General features: G+C 36.6%; 1 non-coding gene across 1 annotated transcript; it reads right to left on the bottom strand.

Annotated features, from left to right (window-relative positions):
• Nucleotides 1–656: 656 nt before the first annotated feature.
• LOC121230978 (small nucleolar RNA R71) lies at nt 657–761 on the bottom strand. The gene has a single exon (XR_005929048.1). It is a non-coding gene; the product is annotated as a small nucleolar RNA R71 (small nucleolar RNA).
• Nucleotides 762–12,584: the final 11,823 nt, after the last annotated feature.

The following is a 12,584-nucleotide window of genomic DNA, read 5'->3' as shown; positions in this document are numbered from 1 at the left end:
CATTTACTTTTACTGCAATTTAATTTTTATTATAATTTTTATTACTAATTCTTCTTTTTTCCTTTTTCTGGCAGGTTCTTATAGTTTATGACTAGAAGAAACCCATCAGGACCATTACTTTTTGACAGTGAGATCGATCACATAGTTCGCAGAAACCAAAGAGAAATAAGGTGAAGCTTAAAATACACAGAGAACGAGTAAGAGGACGATATTCAAACCACGACCGAGGAGATGGTTGAAAACCAAGAAAATTCGCTACCTCCTGCAATTGCTGTTAATCAAAATCCTACTCCGCGTACTATGTATGATTATGCTAAACCTAATTTGACAGGAACTGAGTCAAGTATAGTTAGACCTGCTATTGTTGCAAATAATTTTGAACTGAAACCTAACACAATTCAAATGATACAACAGTTTGTTTAGTTTGATGATTTGCAGGACGAGGATCCCAACGCTTACTTGGCAAATTTCCTAGAATTTTGCGATACCTTCAAAATTAATGGCATTTTTGATGATGCCATACACCTTCGGTTGTTTCCCTTTTCTTTATGGAATAAGGCTAAACAATGGTTGAACTTGTTGGCACGAGGATCAATCACTACTTGGGAACAAATGACTAAAAAATTTTTATTAAAATATTTTCCACCGGCTAAAACAGCCAACTTACGTATCTCTTCTTTTGTGCAGATGGATTTAGAAACACTCTACGATGCATGGGAGAGATACAAGGACCTTTTAAGAAGGTGCCCTCACCATGGGTTACCGCTTGGGCTACAGGTTCAAACGTTCCATAATGGCTTGAATCCTTCAACTCGGCAGATGATTGATGCAGCCGCTGGAGGAACTATCAATAATAAGACACCTGAGACGGCTTACGAATTTATTGAGGAGATGTCACTGAATAACTATCAGTGGCAAGTTATAAGAACAAAGCCGATGAAAGCAGCCGGTGTTTTCAACCTCGACGCGGTTACTATGCTATCTAACCAAGTAGAACTCTTAAATAAAAAAGATTGATGGTTTGTGAGGTTCTACTCAGGTACATCCAGTGATGAGATGCGATTTGAATAGAGGAGGAGCATGCACAGAATATCAACTCTTCAACCCTAGCATCGAGGAGGAACAAGTCCAGTACATGGGTAACAATAACTCTAGATCCCAAAATAACCCATATAGAAACACTTATTATGCAGGTTGGAGGAACCATCCCAATTTATTGTGGGGCGGTCAAGGAAATCAAAGGCCACAACATCCTCCGGGTGTTCAACATCCACCTTACCAGCAAGAAAAGAAGCCGAACCTTGAGAAGATGCTAACCAAATTCATCTCGGTGTCAGAAACTCATTTTCAGAATAAGGAGATAGCACTCAAAAATCAACAAGCATCGATCTAAGGGCTCAAAACTCAAATTGGACAGCTGGCTAAGATGATTTCTGAAAGAGCACCAGGAAATCTTCCTAGTAACACCGAACCCAATCCAGAAGCACATGTGAAAGTTGTTACACTACGGAGTGGGAAAGTGTTAGCTGAATCGGAAAAGAAGCCACAACAAGAAGCTGACAAAAGCAAAAGAGAGAAGGTAAAACCCGAAAGTAATGACAATCCAATGCCGAAGGAATATAAACCATCAATTCCATACATAGAAAAGTTGAAGAAAGACCGCATGGATGCACAATTTGGTAAATTCGTTGAACTTTTTAAACAACTACATATTAACTTACCTTTTGTTGAAGCTATATCGCAGATGCCTACATACACAAAATTTTTAAAGGAGCTCTTAACAAACAAAAAGAAGTTTAAAGACTTATCTATAGTGGAACTTAACAAGGAATGCTCGGCTATACTCCAAAACAAATTGCCAACCAAACTAAAAGATCCAGGAAGTTTTACTATACCCTGCTTAATTGGTAGTTTTAACGTTGATAAGGCACTAGCTGATTTAGGTGCTAGTATTAATTTGATGCCATATAAAATGTTTAAACAACTTGGTCTTGGGGAACCTAAACCCACTAGGATGAGTATTCAACTAGCTAATAGATCTGCTAAATATCCTAGGGGTGTTATAGAAGACATACTTGTAAAAGTAGATAAATTTATATTCCCTGTTGACTTCGTCGTGCTTGATATGGATGAAGATGTTAAAGTGCCTTTAATCTTAGGGCGTCCATTTTTAGCCAGTACTAGGGCTGTTATTGATGTAGGTGATGGTAAAATGGTACTTAGAGCAGGTGACGAAGAAATCGTTTTTAAAATTTATGATGCCATGAGATTTTCTAGCGAACAAGACGACTCATGTTATTTTATTGACTCTATTGATCATGCTGCTCAAGATTCTTTTCAGGAAATCATACATAAGGACACGTTGGAACTGTGCCATGCCCAAGGAGAGGAGATAGATGACGATGATTCCGAGATAGGTAAAATAAAAGCTAAACTAAACTTCAATGAATCTTTCCAAAGACAAGAAGAATATGAGGACATTAAAGGGAATGATGGATCTAAGCAAAAACCCTCTATTGAAGAACCTCCCAAACTGGAACTCAAACAATTACCAAACCACTTGGCATACGCATTCCTTGGAAATAATTCTACATTACCAGTTATCATTGCATCTAACTTGCAACCCAAGAAGAAAGAGGAATTAATCCAAGTATTAAAAGAACATAAAAAGGCCATAGCTTGGAGGATTTCTGACAGTAAAAGGATTAGCCCTTCTTTTTGCACCCACAAAATTTTAATGGAAGATGAATATAAACCATGTGTGCAAGCTCAAAGACGGCTAAACCCCAACATGAAGGAAGTTGTTAAAGCCAAGGTAATTAAACTTCTAGATGCTGGAACTATTTATCCTATTTCGGACAGTTCTTGGGTAAGTCCAGTGCAGGTTGTTCCTAAGAAAGGAGGCATAACTGTGGTAACCAATGAGAAGAATGAACTAATTCCAACTAGGACAGTCACAGGTTGGAGAGATTACATTGACTATAGGAAGATAAATGATGGCACGAGGAAAGATCACTCCTCCTTACCATTCATTGACCAAATGTTGGAAAGACTATCAGGGCACATGTACTACTGCTTATTAGACAGACTATCTGGCTATTTTCAAATCCAATAGCTCTTGAAGATCAGGAAAAAATGACATTCACATGCCCATACGATACATTTTCTTATCGAAGAATGCCCTTTGGATTATGTAATGCTCCTGCTACGTTCCAGCGCTGCATGATGGCCATCTTTGACAAACTCGTAGAAGATATCATGGAGGTATTTATGGATGATTTCTCGGTATTCGGTAACTCTTTCCATCTTTGCCTTGAAAATTTAAAACGAGTTCTAATAAGATGTGAGGAAACGAACCTCGTACTTAACTGGGAAAAATGTCACTTTATGGTTCAAGAAGGTATTGTGGTAGGACATAAAATTTCTAGTAAAGGGATTGAGGTTGATAAATCTAAAGTCGAAATCATTGAAAAATTACCTCCCTCTAGTTCGGTTAAGGCTATTAGAAGTTTTTTAGGACATGCTGGGTTTTATAGAAGATTTATTAAAGATTTTTCTAAAATAGCTAAGCCTTTGACCAAATTACTAGAAAAAGATATGCCCTTTAATTTTAATCAGGAATGTTTAGAAGCATTTTATACTCTAAAGGATAAATTGATTAATGCTTCAATTATAATAACACTTGATTGAAATTTACCTTTTGAACTAATGTGTGATGCGAGTGACTTTGCAGTAGGTGTAGTTTTGGGACAGCGAAGGGACAAGCACTTTCAATCTATTTATTATACTAGCAAAACGTTGATAGCTGCACAGGAGAACTACACTACCACGGAGAAAGAATTGTTAGCTGTGGTTTTTGCATTCAATAAATTTAGGCCATATCTAATATTGTTTAAAGTTGTCGTTTATACTGGCCATTCTGCCCTTCGCTATCTGTTAACTAAGACTGATGCAAAACCTCGTCTCATTCGATGGATTTTGCTATTACAGGAATTCGACTTGGAAATTCAAGATAAGAAAGGAGCAGAAAATCTAGCAGCTGATCATTTATCCAGGCTTGAAAATTCAAATACTAAAGAGCTAGATGAAGTGGAAATAAATGATTCATTCCCTGAAGAACAATTTTTTGCTATTTCTGACTCAGAGGTACCTTGGTTTGCAGACATCGCGAATTTTTTAGCCACTAACGTTATCCCAAAAGGGTTGACACATCAGCAAAAGAAACGATTCTTTACTGATGTGAAAAACTACTTTTGGGAAGATCCTTTTCTTTTCCGTATATGTGTAGATCAAGTCATTCAGTGTTGCGTTACAAGAACAGAAGCATTAAAATTCTTGGAACATTGCTACTCAGGACTAGCTGGAGGACATTACAGTGGAAATAAGACCGCGCATAAAATACTTGAATCAGGTTTTTATTGGCCCACCTTATTCAAAGATGCCAACAGGTATGTTATTTCTTGTGACAAATGCCAAAGTATCTCTAACCGTGATGAAATGACTCAGATATATATGCTTTCATGTGTAATATTTGATGTTTGGGGTATCAACTTCGTGGGTCCATTCCCTAGTTCATTTGGAAATAAATACATCTTAGTAGCTGTCTATTATATGTCTAAATGGGTTGAAGCCCAAGCTCTGCCTACAAATGATGCTAGAGTAGTGGTACATTTCCTTAAAAAACTTTTCTCTCAATTTGGAACACCTAGATTAATCATCAGTGATAGGGGGACTCATTTCTATAACGCCTAATTTGAAAAAACCTTTAAGAAATATGGATTTTACCATCGAACAGCTACCACTTACCACTCTCAAACTAGTGGCCAAGTCGAAGTGGCAAATCGAGAACTTAAACGTATCCTAGAAAAGACGGTAGATTAAACAGGAAAGTTTGGACAATGAAAGTAGAAGACACATTATGGGCTTATAGATTTGCTTTTAAAACCCCCATAGGAACATCACCATACAAATTCATTTATGGAAAAAGTTATCATCTACCGTTTAAGTTAGAACACAAAGCATTCTGGGCTATAAATTTCTAAACTTTGATCCCAAACTTGTAGGTAAAAACAGGTTGATGCAGTTAAACAAGTTAGACGAATGGCGAACCTATGTATATGAAAATTCAAGACTATACAAGGAAGCAACGAAACGACGCCACGATGCTCAGTTGAAACAAAATAAACAATTTGAAGTTGGAGATCTTGTACTATTATATAACTTGAGACTCAAATTGTTTCCTGGGAAGCTTAAATCACGATGGTCAGGTCCGTTCGTAGTCAAAACAGTTTTCCCATACGGCACCGTATTAATAAGTCACCCATCGAAAGGTACTTTCAAAGTAAATGGACATCGCCTCAAACCTTACAACGGTGAGAAATTTAAAGATGACAGGGAGGAGCTACGGCTCCACGAATCTCCTTAAGTATACTCACACGGTAAAGTCTAGCTTAGACTTTAAATAAGCGCTTCTTAGGAGGCAACCCGGGCACTAACAATATTACTTTCTTTAAATTTTAGTTTTTAAAATCTAACATACTAACCAAATCAATGAGCACAGGCTTTTCAGAACCACACGGCTAGAGTGCACATACCATGGGATGCAACACGGCCGTGCAATACGGCCGTGTGAAAATAGGACAAAAATTTCTTCCCCAACACGGGATGCGATAAGTAGCCACGGCCATGCGACATGGCCGTGGGAGAAACTGCCAAACCGTATTTTGAAACCGTGGTGAAACCTGTCAATTTAACACGGGTGTGCGCCTTCTTACACGGACGTAGGATAAGAGAACGGAGATCGACACGATCGTGTAACATGGCCATGTACACCAATACGCCTAATTTCGAAAATACGAAACTCACGGGCTGAGCTAGAGCACGGTCGTGTGCCCCAATTTCTTTATAAACACCTATTATTTATTTTATTTTATTTTATTTTATTTTTATCTCTATATTTTGAAATTATTCTTTTTTTTTATTTTATTTCCTTTTAATACTATTTCATCTTGGGTTTTTACAATTTCTATTCTTCGGCTATTTCATTACGAGTAATTATGCTTCAGTATACCTCTTACAGAATTCCTAATTTGCTCACAGTCAGAAAGAGCTCCAAAGCTCACTATTACTCAAGAACTTGAAACTCTACCGGGAAAGGTTCTCCACGACTGCCATGTCCTGCTCGACCACGACCATAGCTACCACCAGATATAATATTCTTTTGGTGCAGGACTTATGGAGTAATGAAGCTCTACCACTGCCGGAGAATCTTCCTCCACCCTCACGCCGATTATTCTCCAAAACTCCAGTTCAAGGAAATTCATTCATCACTTAGGAAGTTTCACTTCTCTCCCTATCTTATATTTATATTCTTTTTTATATATCTATCTTTGTACATTGAGGGCAATGTACATCTTAAGTGTGGGGGGTATTAATTTAACTATCAGAAAAATCCCTGAATAATTGCCTTGTTCTCTTGAAAAGCTCTCATATCATGTTTAGGATAAATTTTGATTGATTTATGACTTTTATTGATATATCTTGAATTAAAACATAGGCATTTATGCATTGACTGTTTAAACTTTAAGACATTAGGGAATCAAGCATGAGAAGTTGATTTTTTAAGAATTAAAAACTTTTAGGTTGTTTCCCCAAGTTTAGGTATTATATTGAGTTGGAATTCACAAGTTTAAACATCAAAAAGCCATAATTTTTATGAGATCTTGAGCCTTTAGAGCATCTATTATTTCTTTCATGCTCACTTTCATTATGAGTGCATCAGTATTGAATTGCTATTCTAAAACTTGCTTGATTGTGCATGTCAAGACCACACCATTTGATTTGATATGTCAAATGATAAAGGCACTTAGGTTTAACCCACTCACTCCATAAAAGCCTACCTTCACAATTAACCCTTAGTGAACCCCCTTGAGCCTAACAACCTATTCATTGATTTACCCTCGATATTAACCCATAACTCTTTATTGTTGAAATCCCCTAAATTAATTTGATCCCTATTTTTGTTGAGATTTGAGTTAGAATAATTGCTTAGCTATGTTTTATTCTATTTTGTAATTTGACTTGTTCTTAAAAAAAATACATGTATATATATTAGTAGTAGTGATCTTTTGAGCTAAAGAAGTTAAATTCCATATCCTGAGAAAAAGCTCTGTTGTACGCAATTGATGACTAGTCATTTTTCTAGTTAAACAATTTTTCAATTCAATCTCGATTCTGACCCTTTCTTTTAGTTTGTGACCACACCCTCTAACCAAAGTCACGTTACAACCCTCTAAAGACCTTTTGATTGATGTTTCATCTCAATTTATAGTGGTGGAGATTTGAATTTCATGCAAGCCTATGATAATGACTCTTCATTATTGACTATTGAGTGCTTCATTTATTGTCCTTAAACACCTCGAGTGATTTGAGTGAATCTTTAGTGAGGATGTGAAACTCTGTGATATTTTGAATCAAAGGTAACTACTTAAATTAGGGGAGACACCTATGTTTTCATGATAAAATGCTTAACTTGGAATGTTTGAAACTTTGATGTTCTTTTAGTTGAATTTTCAATGTATGATTACCTATGGATTATTTTGAGATATTATCAATAGAAATTATAAGTTGAGAAGAATTTATTTTGATTATGAGTTGAGGATTTTGCTTGAGGACAAGCAAATGCTTAAGTGTGGGGGTATTTGATAAACCATAATTCATACATATTTTTATCCCATGCTTAGCACATTTTATGGATGATTTTTCCTTAAAATTGGTGAATTCGATGCTCCTAATGCCTTAATTTCATGTTTTATACTTAGGTGAGCATAGGAGAGTGAAAGGAACGAGAAACGGGCCAAAAATGGAGAAAATGGGCCAATGTACGAAATCAACGCGGCCTGGACCTCCTCACATGGGCAGACCACATGGTCGTGTCAATTTGGAGAATCAAAGTACAACTCACACAGGTGGACCACACGCCCGTGCCTATTTAACAGGCTTGACCACGGCCTTAAGCAATCACACACGAGCGTGTCCCTGTCGAGCCCAAATTGTGTACAATTCGGAAAAGGCCAATTTTGAGGGTTCTTAGGCATTCTAAAGCCTATAAATACACCTAGAGGAGGAGGAAAAAGGACGCACATAGAGAGGGAAGCAGGGAACTTCTCAAGAAAAGCCGATTGATCTATCTCAGAAGCCGGATTCATCATCAAGACTGAAGATCTCCCCTCAATTTCCCTTCAGAGTTTTGGGTTTTTCTTTATGTTTTGTATTCATTATTCTTCTGAGATTTTTACATTTTTAGTTATGAACTAAAACCCCTAAATACCTAAGGGGAATGAAACCTAAAATAGATCTTGTTATTATTATCTGAATTGTATGATAAATATTTGACTTGTTCTTAATTATGTGTTCTTAATTCTTGTTTTGATATTCCAGGATATTGATTCAAGTTAAGATCTTATTCAGAGGAGGAATAGATGACAAGATTTTTTCGGATTAGGGTGAAACCTAATAAGGGGATCCATAGATTGAGTTAATACAACCCTAGGGAGTTAATTAGAAAGAGATTTCAATTATTCAACCTAGGGTTAGACATTGTTAGTCTCGAGAGAGATAATAATATAACTTAGGGTTTTCTACGGATCAAGTCAAATGAATAAATAGTCCGATTCAAAGTCAAATAACAAGTGAAGTCTAGGTGGATTTTCCTTAGGTATTGTCTCAATCAATCGAGTTTTCCAAAAGTAATTCCCCAATTCTATTTTTTGTGAATGCTTATTTTAGTTAATTAGCTAGTTAAAACAAACCCCATTATTCTTAGGCTAGATAATAAAAAGACAGTCATTAGTAGTACTTTTAGTTCCTTTGGGTTCGACAATCCAGTCTTACTAAAGCTATACTACTGTTCGATAGGTACACTTGCCTTCATCGTGATAATAGTTAGTTTCAAGAACGATTCATTATAAATATTTAAAACCTGTCACGAATATCACGTATCACCAAGTGTTGTGAAACTAACTTTGATACCACTAAATGTAACACCCAAAACCCAGCCTAGACATCTAGACCAAGTCCAAAGAATTACACCATCGATCTTAAAATCTCACAGTTATAACGCAATAACACTAAACCATTTATCACATTGTATCTAACACACGATTAATTAAGTATGCAATTTCCCAAAAAATCATATTATCATAAAATATTGAAAACCCTAGTAGTAATTATTAAATGAAAGGATAAAGTTTGATCGAGCTTTCGGAGCGCCAACCCATTCAAGTTTGTGAACCACCTACAATTCAATCAGAAAATTGATGAGTTGTGAACTCAATGCATAAATGAGGGTTCATATAGGTATAACACAATTGAAATATCATCTCAAATCCCAAGATTCAATTAAGTAACAGAAGTCATTCCTGTTCAGATATAGAATAGTTCAGTTACAGAAACAGTAGTAGTTTCGGTGTCATTTACATAACAAATCAGTTTCATATGCAAGTTTTCCTATCCCCAACCTCTACACACCATCATCAACCATCCTAACACACCATTAAAGACGTTCAATACCCATCCAACCCTACACACCATAGAGTGTTTGTCTGACACATTTACAGAGTCGTTGCTTAACTGCTAAATTAGAATATGTCAAAGCACTAGATTTGGAGTTATCTGCATTGTGGCTTAGCCAGTAGTTTGGACCAGAGTACTTCCTTCTTCATAGTATCCCAACCAATGCAATTGCAGTGTAAAAATATCCACATTTGTAGAGCAAAGTTAGATATCAGAATTAGTTATCATAGTACACACATAGTTATGTTATACATATGTTAATCGTAAAGCACCATAGAACCTTTATACAATCGAATTTAGATCCTTCATATATTGAGGAGGTCAAGATCAGTGTTGGCCACAGACACGACCTCAAAAATCAAGAATTCGAACTCAATTTATATGCCATACAGCCTGGACACTTGCCTATGTCCTTGCCTGTGTGGCTCACACGGCCTGGACACACGCCCGTGTCCTTAGCCGTGTGGCTCACATGGCCTAGACACATGCTCATGTCCTTTTTCTGTGTGGCTCCAAAATAAAAATAGTGAGTTACACGACGGGACAGACATCTGTGTCCCTGCCCGTGTGACTCACACGGCCTGGGTACACACACATGTCCTTGACAGTGTGATTCTAAGTCACAAACAGTGAGTTACATGGCCTAGACACATGCCCATGTCCTTTGCCCGTGTGAACACTACACTAATATGGCCACACACGACCTAGAAACACACTCGTGTGCCTTACCCGTATGGCCCCAAATTGATGAATAGTAAGTTACACGACCAACCACATGGCCTGGCACACGGCCGTGTGGCTCACATGACTTGGACACACGCTCGTGTCCTCTGCCAATGTGGCGTCGACAGCCACCATTTTTTGCGAACAAAACTCATCAAAAAATTAAGGTTTTTGGCACGTGCCGAAGTAGTTTTTTTACGCACAAACAGCGTGACAAACTTTTGAGGCCTAAAATAGACGATCAATAACCAGTAAACACAAAATCATTGCAACTACCAAGGTTAACGATTCATCGACACAATTCAACACAGAACCCCAATTCGACATAACCATTACCTCTGCACTCCAATAACATTCATGAATTACAAGCATTCGAAAGACCTTTGTCTTCAAGATTCTCTCCTAAATCAATAATCAAACATGCAAACACAGATTCTATCATTAATCACAAAACTACTTTCTTGACAAAACCAAGAAGTTTAGCGATTATACAACCAAATTTACAGAGTTCTTCGAAACAACTTACTAACCACAATAATAGGCAAAACACAAGTCTAAGTAGGTGATATGAAGTAAAAAAAATAGAATCGATAATACTACGAGCGAAAAGAAGTAGAAGGAACAAAAAGAAAAAGAAAAAAGACATAAAGCAAAAAGGAAAAAAAATGAAGAAAGGAGAAAGAATGTTAATTTTGAGTGGTCCAACTTCCAACCAAAAATCTGACAGTTAGCAAAATTGTCTTAACGCATATGCTGAGATTCGAGCTCAGGACCAAATAGGATACATATATATGCTTAACTAGTGAACCAGCAGGCTTATTCTTGATGTAGATTCACACAGAATTACATTTAACTATGTCATGCATGGATAGGGGTTATTCTAAAATGATAAAACTCTTAACGACGTGACTTGAACCCTTGACCTCAATCACATGATTAGAGCACACAACCACAGATACAGTAACTTAATTACTGTAGATTCTCACAATTAAATTCTAAAATTTTGGGGCGTTACAATAACGCTTGGCATCATGAAGGAACTTACGTTTTCTTTTGCTGTTGAGATCAGGTGGCAGCAGCCCACTTATTAAGAAGCTCACCTTATCAACATACTAAGGTAATGCCGTCGCAACCAATAGTTGCTTGTCTGGGAAATCTTCCTTAATTAGTTGAACATTGCCATTTTCATCCCCAGCTTTTAACCTTGATAGGTGATCAGCCACTTGATTTTTAGTCCCCTTTCTATCTCAAATTTTTAAATCAAACTTATGCAACAAAAGTATCCACTGAATTAATCTTGGCTTGACATCTTTCTTGGTTACCATATTTAATAGAAGAGTGATTTGTGTAGACCGTGACTTTGGTACTAACTAAATAAGATCAAAATTTATCGAATGCGAAAACCATAACCAATAGCTCTTTTTTAGTAGTGGTGTAGTTAAGCTGCACATCTATCAAGGTCCTGCTCGCATAATAAATTTCATGAAATACATTGTTTTTCCTTTGTCCTAACATTGCTCCCATGGCATAATTGGTACTGTTACGAATCGTCTCTTCAGCTCCTCGAAAGCAATCAAACAAGGTTCATTAAAATTGAAAGGTTTATTTTGTTCCAGCAAGGCGCACAAAGGTTTAGATAGATATCTTCGAAAAATCCTTAATGAATTTTCTATAAAATCTCACATGACCTAGAAAACTTTTAATACCCTTGAAACTGGTTAGAGGTGATGATTTTTCTATCACCTCAATTTTTTCTTTGCCAACTTTAATCCATTGCTACGATATCTTATGACCTAGCACAATACCTTCACAAACCATGATGTGACATTTCTCCAAATTTAAAACAAGATTTTTTTCTTCACAACGGCACAGTACCAATTCCAGATTTTTCAAGCAATCCTCAAAATCATTGCCAAACATAGAGAAATTTTCAATGAAGACTTCAAGAAACTTCAAGAAAATTTTCCACTATGTCTAAGAATATCACCATCACGCAACGCTAAAATGTTGTCGGGGTATTACACAACCTGAATGCCACTCGTCTAAATGCAAAAGTACCATATGGACACGTGAAAGTTTTCTTCTCTTGGTCCTTTGGAGCTATTGTAACACCCCTTACTCGTATTCAACGCCAAAATATATGAGGCATTATCGGACTTATACACTAGCAAATATACATTTTCGAGTCATAAATTTTGCATCCAAATTAAAACTTTTCACACACATTCATATCAAGAAATTTAATTCTTACCTTTTTGAGTTTCGTCTCATCACAAACACATTTTCAA

Source organism: Gossypium hirsutum, chromosome A06 (assembly GCF_007990345.1).
Source record: "Gossypium hirsutum isolate 1008001.06 chromosome A06, Gossypium_hirsutum_v2.1, whole genome shotgun sequence".
NCBI lineage: Eukaryota > Viridiplantae > Streptophyta > Magnoliopsida > Malvales > Malvaceae > Gossypium > Gossypium hirsutum.
Note: the sequence above shows the minus strand (reverse complement) of the source record. Positions and strands in the feature narration are given on the sequence as shown.